This window comes from Peromyscus eremicus, chromosome 14 (assembly GCF_949786415.1).
Source record: "Peromyscus eremicus chromosome 14, PerEre_H2_v1, whole genome shotgun sequence".
In the NCBI taxonomy this organism is placed as follows: Eukaryota; Metazoa; Chordata; class Mammalia; order Rodentia; family Cricetidae; genus Peromyscus; species Peromyscus eremicus.
Window position 1 is genome coordinate 79,690,434 of NC_081430.1, and position 7,381 is coordinate 79,697,814.

The following is a 7,381-nucleotide window of genomic DNA, read 5'->3' on the forward strand; positions in this document are numbered from 1 at the left end:
TGTAGGAGAGCTCCCTTCAAGGCCAGTGAATAGGGGCCAAGTAGCCAATTCTTTCCCATCTGCTGAAACATCTCAGTATCTCTTAGAATGGGAAACAGGAGCTTCTTGATTATGGAGAGTCTAATGACACACAGAGCAAGATAGAGGAGCTAGTATGGATGTTTAGTAGGAAATGTTTGAGCTTTCAGACAGTAAAATGTGGACTAAGAGTATGGTAAGTGTTGGAGCCAATTTTGCCAGTATAGCATCATGGATGGGAGATATAGCTCAGTTGGTAGAGTGCTTGCTAATATGCACCTGGGGTTTAATCCCCAGTACTACATAAACGGAGCACGGTGGCACACACCCATAGTCCCAGCACTTGGGAGATTGAGACAAGAGCATGTAAGGAGTTCAGGATTATCCATGGCTATGTTGTGAGTTTGAGGCCAGCCTGGGGTTCCTGTCTCAAATAAAACACAGCCTAGCATCACGCTAGAAAAAACAGGTTCTTACTTACAGAACATTTTAAAAGTGTCCTGGACACAAGCTAGAAGTCTGTATTTAACATAATCTCCAGCTATTCAGTGACGGGTTGAGTACGCAGCTGTTAGTATATTTTGTTTTTGCCCTGCAAAGGCAAAGGTTGTACGTGTCTTGCTTACTTTTTCATCCTTGATGATAGTTCAGTCATAACCCACGGGGCTCTTATCAGTTTGGAGTAAGCATTTATTTATTTCTTAAAGATTTATTTATTTTTATGGGTATGGATGTTTTGGTTGCATGTCTGTTTGTGTACCACAAGTGTGTCTGGTGCCCACGGAGGCCAGAAGAAGGCGTCAGATTCCCTAAGACTGGAGTTACAGACAGTTGTGAGATGCCATGTGAGTGTTGGGACTCAATCCTCAATCCTTTGGGAGAGCAGCCAGTGCTCTTAACCACTGAGTCATCGCTCCAGCCCAAAAGGTGCAAGGGAGGGGACCTGCTAACACCCCCAAAATGGACATGCCCACTTCTTCACATATAAAAGCGACACCTTTCCCGTGTCACACTTGTAGCCCTCCAGCTGACAGAGAAAGAGTTTGAAGGGAACATGAGAGTAAAGATAAATGGGAACAGACTCCGATTCTGCAGGCGTCAACTTCCGGTCTCACTTCTGCTGACTCACTCCCTGCCTCCCAGATCAGTGTCTTTGCTCAGGCTCAGAAGTTAGGCCAGGTGACAGGTGAGTGATGGATTCTCAAACCTTGCCCAGGAATCTAGCTCAAAGGCATCCTGTCTGTCATCATGCCATCTCAGCGAAATGAGAGTCGTCTATCTCTCTGGATATACAGGAGACTTCAAGTTCAAAGAACGAGGAACTTGAAGGCTCTGAAGCCTGGAGAAGCAAATATCCCAGATAATAAAATACCGGGAAGGGGAGGTTTCCAGAAATTCATGTGTTATGGTTTGAATTCACTGGGAGAAACCAAGACTTAGACTCAATTCAAATTTAGATTAGAGGAATTCATTCTTACCACTGGCAGAAGGGCGACAGCCTTAGAGCCAATACAGCATGCCATGCAGGAGGGGGCTTAAGGTTTTAAGGCGGACATCAGAAAGATGAGCATTCCATGAAATCCACAGCTGGGCAGGAACATTGTTTTTCTTCCTTTCCCGCTATATATAGTAATAAAAAGACCATTCCATCCCTTTCCCATATCAATAAGCAGGTTTTACAGAAGCAAAGGCAGCTGTTAATGCCTCCTATAATGCCTCCCAGCCCATTATACTTATACTATTCTTGTATCACCTGCAGGCCACTAGGATCTCCAGGCATTCCCGAGCAAGAGGTCAACAGCCCTTAAGGGATGCCTGGCTCCATATTAAGTCTCTTTAGTCATCACGGGGAACCTATGTAAATTATTACTCAGGTCTGAGCACTCTAGTGACTGGGATAGAGCAGTTCATTTCTGGGCAGGCAAAAACACAGTGCCATCAGGTTAGGGCTGCCTGTCACGTCCCCACATATGAATCCCTGTAAACCCACTGAGGCCCCTGAGGGCAGGGGCTGGGAATTCAGGTTCAGTGCCTACCTCTGGGTCAGAGGCTCACTTCTCAGTGTGGCAGCTCGGTCCTGGGCCCCTTGTGTATGTCCTCAAAGATAGAAGAAGCGACTTTGGGGCTTCACTATCTGGGTCTGTCCCACAGGACCTGTAGCAGTGTCCCTCCCTGCCTGCTCTTTACAGAACTGGCCACAAAGCCTCCTGACCTCAGTATGTGACTCCAAGCAGTCGTCTCCATAGAAACAGGACGGCCCCTGAGCGAAATGACAAAGGCACACTCTGTGGGTGGGGCTAAGTTGTGTCTCTGGGCCTGGAGTCAAAATTGAAGTCACTACCAAGAGGCCAGAGTGAGCCTGGGCAAATCCTATCAGTTCTGCTTCCTGATATTATCTAGACTCTGAGCGCGAGACTTAACTCTTTTGTCCTTGACTCCTGCACTCTTTTCCAAAGTGAACCCATCAAAACTCAGTTCAGGCTGTGGCGGTAGTGGTGAACACCTTTAATCCCAGCACTTGGGAAGCAGAGGCAGGCAGATCTCTGTGAGCCTGGTCTACAGAGCGAGTTCTAGGACAGCCAAGGCTATATACAGAAACTGTCTCAAAAGAAAAACAAAACAACCCCCAAAAAAAGAAAAAAAGAAAACCTCAATTCAGATCATGTTCCTCTTCAACCCCTCCAATAACGCTCTCAGAGCAAAAGCCAAATTCCCTGCAATTTCAACTACTCCAGTGTTCATCTGAAGCTCTGACTTCATCAGCTGTCCTGTTCATCTGCATCAGAGAGTCCTTGACGTGCCTGCCGCGCAGACTCCCACCTCAGGGCCATTATGCAGACTGTTCCATTTCCCCAGAATCTTCTCCTCGTCTCTCCCCCTTCCCCAGACAACATGGCTAGCTCCATGACTTTGTTTTCAAGGCCTTAAATAAAAACTTCCCGGGGCTGGAGAGATGGCTTAGAGGTTAAGAGCTCTTCCAGAGGTCCTGAGTTCAATTCCCAGCAACCACATGGTGGCTCACAACCACCTGTAATGAGATCTGGTGCCCTCTTCTGGCCTGCAGACATACATGCTGTATATATAATAAATAAATAAATCTTAAAAAAAAAACAAAAAACAAAAAAACTTCCCTTGTAGTGACACCCTCCTGGCTACCCCAGTGAGGACGTTAAAATCATACACCTGGCTGACATTTCATATGCCTCTTTTTTCTGCTTTATTTCTTCTCCTGGCCACTTTCCAGGAATATACCTTCTACTTATGAAATCGCTTTTTTTTTTTCTTTCCCAGCATTCCTGTGTCTCTAGCACCAGAACAGTAGGTGGCCAGCAGATACTCAACAGATATGTGTTCAAAGAAAGAATAAATGAAAAGACCGCTTAGATGCTTGAGCCTATAACACAGTAGCCCTGACTTGCTCCTAGCTGGGATGTGGGTTCAGGCCTCCTTGCCCCAGCCATTGACATTTCTGTCACCCCAAACGGACCACGAACAGAGACATTCCCAGTATTCAGTTCCCTTTGCTCTGTCTCTTCTGAGATGATTCCTTACCCACCATGCCCCCACTCAGTGAAGCTGATTTTGAATACAGCAATCATTCAACAAATGGCCATACTTGCTACATATCAGCCTCTGTGCTCTATGTAGAGTTTTTATTTATTCATTGTGAGATAGATACTGTGTATGTGTGTGGTACACATATGAACTGATGCACACACACACCCCCAAGAGGTAATATCGGGATGTCTTTCTCAACCATCTATTTTCTACCTTGTTTTTTTTTTTTTTAATGCCGAATGCCGTTTATTGAAAGAGGGAGGAGGTCTTGAATACAGGCTTACAGCACAATGGGAGAACCCCGGAGGGCAGAAGTTCTACCTTGTTTTTTGAGACAAGGCCTCTCACCATTTAGGCTAGTCTGGCTGGTCCGGGGAGCCCCCTAAATTCTACCTATCCCTACCTACCAGAGCTGGAGTTACAGGAAGCTGTCACACTCAGGTTTGGTTATGGATGCTGGGATCTGAATTCAGATCCTCAGGTTTGCACATCAAACACTCTCCCCACTGAGCCATCCCCCGGTTGCCACACTATCCTGTTTTCACATGATCGTGTGAGCCTAGAAACCACATTGAACATTCTCATTTTCATTCTTTGAGATTCTTTCCCCTATGCATGAAGGTGGGCTCTGCTGGCTGGCATGCTGGTACTTGGAATATCCTACCCTCCACTCAACAGGTCACGCCAAGGTAAAAACTGGACCTAGTGGATTTGGTCTGTTCCTTTTTACTAGAAAGGCAGATCTAAATACAGATAGGTGTTCTTGTCTGTGGCTATACCACCCTGAACTCGCCTGATCTCATCAGGTATCCACAAGGTGGAACTGGAGCCCCAGTGTCTGGCCACAGGTACCCCAGGCCAATGGGTAAGAAATTCTGCAGTTGCTGTAGAGACCAGAAGCATCACTTCACAATGACAAAGAAAACCACATAGCTGTAGTTCACAACAGCAGCCCTACCCCAGATCCTATCCCTTAAGGCCACCTGAATATCCAAGTCCCAGGTTTTCTGCGGCCATCTCTTTTTTTGTTGTTGTTTGTTTTTCGAGACAGGATTTCTCTGTGTAGCTTTGCGCCTTTCCTGGAACTCACTCTGTAGACCAGGCTGGCCTCGAACTCACAGAGATCCGTCTGGCTCTGCCTCCCGAGTGCTGCGATTAAAGGTGTGTGCCACCACCGCCCGGTTGTGGCCATCTCTTATTCCTCCAATGAGATGTTCCATTCTGATTTTGAATCTCTTTTGCATGCTAGGGATCAATCCCAAACCTTGTACCTGCTACCAGCGTGTTTTACCACTGATCTGTATCCCAGCCCTAAATGCTCTGTTTTGAATAAGATACGTCAAGTAGCTTTCAAATACTTCTAGCCAAGGGAGCTTGACTCAGAAGTGAGGTACTGACCTAAGACCGTGGAGGCTGAGAAGCATGAAGCTGGGGCTCATTCATTTCTGTGGCTGCCATTTCACTAGGGTTTTTTTCTTCTAGGCAGGCAGGGATGTGTAGGGATCCACCACCAGACCCATCGCCTCACTTCCACTTTTTCCACACAGGGCATTTTGCTACGGAAAATAAGGCCAGGCTAACATTCAGAGCAGCTGGGAAGTCGAGGCTGAGGGAGAAGCAGAGAGAGGACAGCATTGTTCCGAGTGTCAGAATGAGGCATCGCCGGTGAGTACAATTTTTTACTGAGTGTTAAGTTGTAGCAGGAGCAAATAGAGCCATCTCCATAGTGACAAGGCAGACAGGTAAAGGAGAGAGGCCAGTAGGGAGAGCGAATAGCTTAGTCTTTTAACTGGGGCTTTAGCCACAAGATTCCCAGATCCGAACTGGGTCCCTCATCAAGGACACTGTACCTCCCAGGCTTGGTCTAGCAATGCAATCCAGCCAGGGTGAGACCTGGAAAAGTGGGTCCAAGGTTTCTGTGGGCAGATCCATTCACGGCAGCGGCTCCCTTGGAACCGCTTGCAGGCTGCAGTTCCCGAAGCTCTGTCTATTGACTCTGTTTATTTCTCTAATTTGTCAAGGGCTGTCTGCATACTCCAGCCTGCCTCCTAAGCGCTCAGCCTCTGTTTCACCTCACAGCCTTCACCGATTCGATTAGCGCACTTTATACTCCATCTTCGGAGTCATTAATGAAAATACTGTTGAATACTAAGTATAATTCAGGTCCCTGGGGCCTGACACCCCTTCATCCTCAGCCTAGCTAACAATCTTCATTTCTGATCATCTTCACCTATTGTTCCAGGATTCTTCCCCCCTTCTCTTCTCATTCACTCATTAATTCAATCATTCATTTGTTCACTTTTTGTTCACTTGCTAGGATGGAGACTTGGATCAGGACATCATGTGCAAGAAAAAAAAAAAAGGCTTAACTACTTACTGCAAGCTATTACTATGGTGAGGTGCCTTGGGGCAGCAAAGAAGTACTGGGTAGACTCTGGCCCTCAGCAATAAAAATGGAAGCCTAGCAGCTGCTGCTGACAGAGTGCTCTCCAGGTGCCTGGCTAATTTTGTACAGCTAGTAAGAAGCCCGTATTGGACACGGCCCACACTACTGAGGCAGCTGTTGCTCAGGATTAAAACTACTGATTCTAGCCAGGCGGTGGTGGTGCACATCTTTGATCCAAGCACTTGGGAAGCAGAGGCAGGTGGATCTCAGTGAGTTGGAGGCCAGCCTGGTCTACAAAGAGAGTTCCAGGACTGTTACACAGAGAAACCCTGCCTCAAAAAACAAAAAACAAACAAAAAAAGACCCCTACTGATTCTCAAGTCAAAGCGCTCTCACTGGTTTCTCTGCCTGTAGTGGCCCTTTGTAAAATGAGGATACTCTTTCCTCATAGGGCTGTTGTGGGGATTTAAATTATTCAATAAGATAATGGAGAAAAGATATTTGAAGTACTGCCCAGCATATAATATGCATTCGATAAATGATGGTGATTATTATTTAATGTAATACAACTGTCCCATGTCAGGTATTGCAATCTGGGTTCTGCCAGCAAGAAGGCTGATTCTTAGGCTAACTTACCCAAAATTCTATGGATGATCATGAGATAATGAGACCACTCAACCCACTCCAGACTGTTGGATTCCAAATTCCGTTTTGTTTTCTCGTTGCAACCTGGAGAGAAAGAAAACAGGCATTAATAATTATTTCACAAGCTGGAAAAGCAAAGGGGACAGCAAAGCACAGGACATTCTCACCACACAAAGTACCAGGTGGTGGTGATGATGAAGATGAGGAGGAGGAGGAGGACAGAACAGTCACGGTGATGATAATGGCGGTGGTGGCAGTGGTGGCAATGATAACGATAAAAGCCTGCCATATTAAAGTTTAAAAGAAATGTTAAGATGCCAGAAGACAGAAAGGAGTTACTTATTACGTGCATAGGCAGGGGCTCACTCTCCGGCTCAGGCTGGAATTCTCCCACTTCCATATCAGAAGTGCTGGGATTGCGGGTATGCGCCACCACACTTGGCTAGAGAGGGCTCATTTCTGGGCAGAGGAATAGGTGGAAACCTTCATGGAGACAGTGGCATTTGAATAGACTTAAAGAATGGATAGGACTTAGACATAGCAAGGAAAGAGGCACCCTATGGACAGAAAAAAAATTCATGAGCAGAGGTATGCAGACAGGAATGCTTAGGGTGTGTTTAGAAATTTCATCTTGGCTCCAACATGGTAGGTGAAAGGAAACAGCCGGGACTGGGCTAGTGAAGAAGGAGTCATAGCTACACTAATAAATGAAGCCTTGGAAAACACATTGGTCAAGGCATAGATATTTCTCAATACTCAGTCAAGGGAAAGGCC

At 46.3% G+C, this 7,381-nt stretch overlaps 1 long non-coding RNA gene across 1 annotated transcript; it reads left to right on the forward strand.

The window, feature by feature from the left end:
- On the forward strand, positions 1 to 6,063 carry LOC131924683 (uncharacterized). The gene is made up of 3 exons (XR_009382993.1): positions 1 to 214; positions 5,124 to 5,241; positions 5,894 to 6,063. It is a non-coding gene; the product is annotated as an uncharacterized LOC131924683 (long non-coding RNA).
- Positions 6,064 to 7,381: the final 1,318 nt, after the last annotated feature.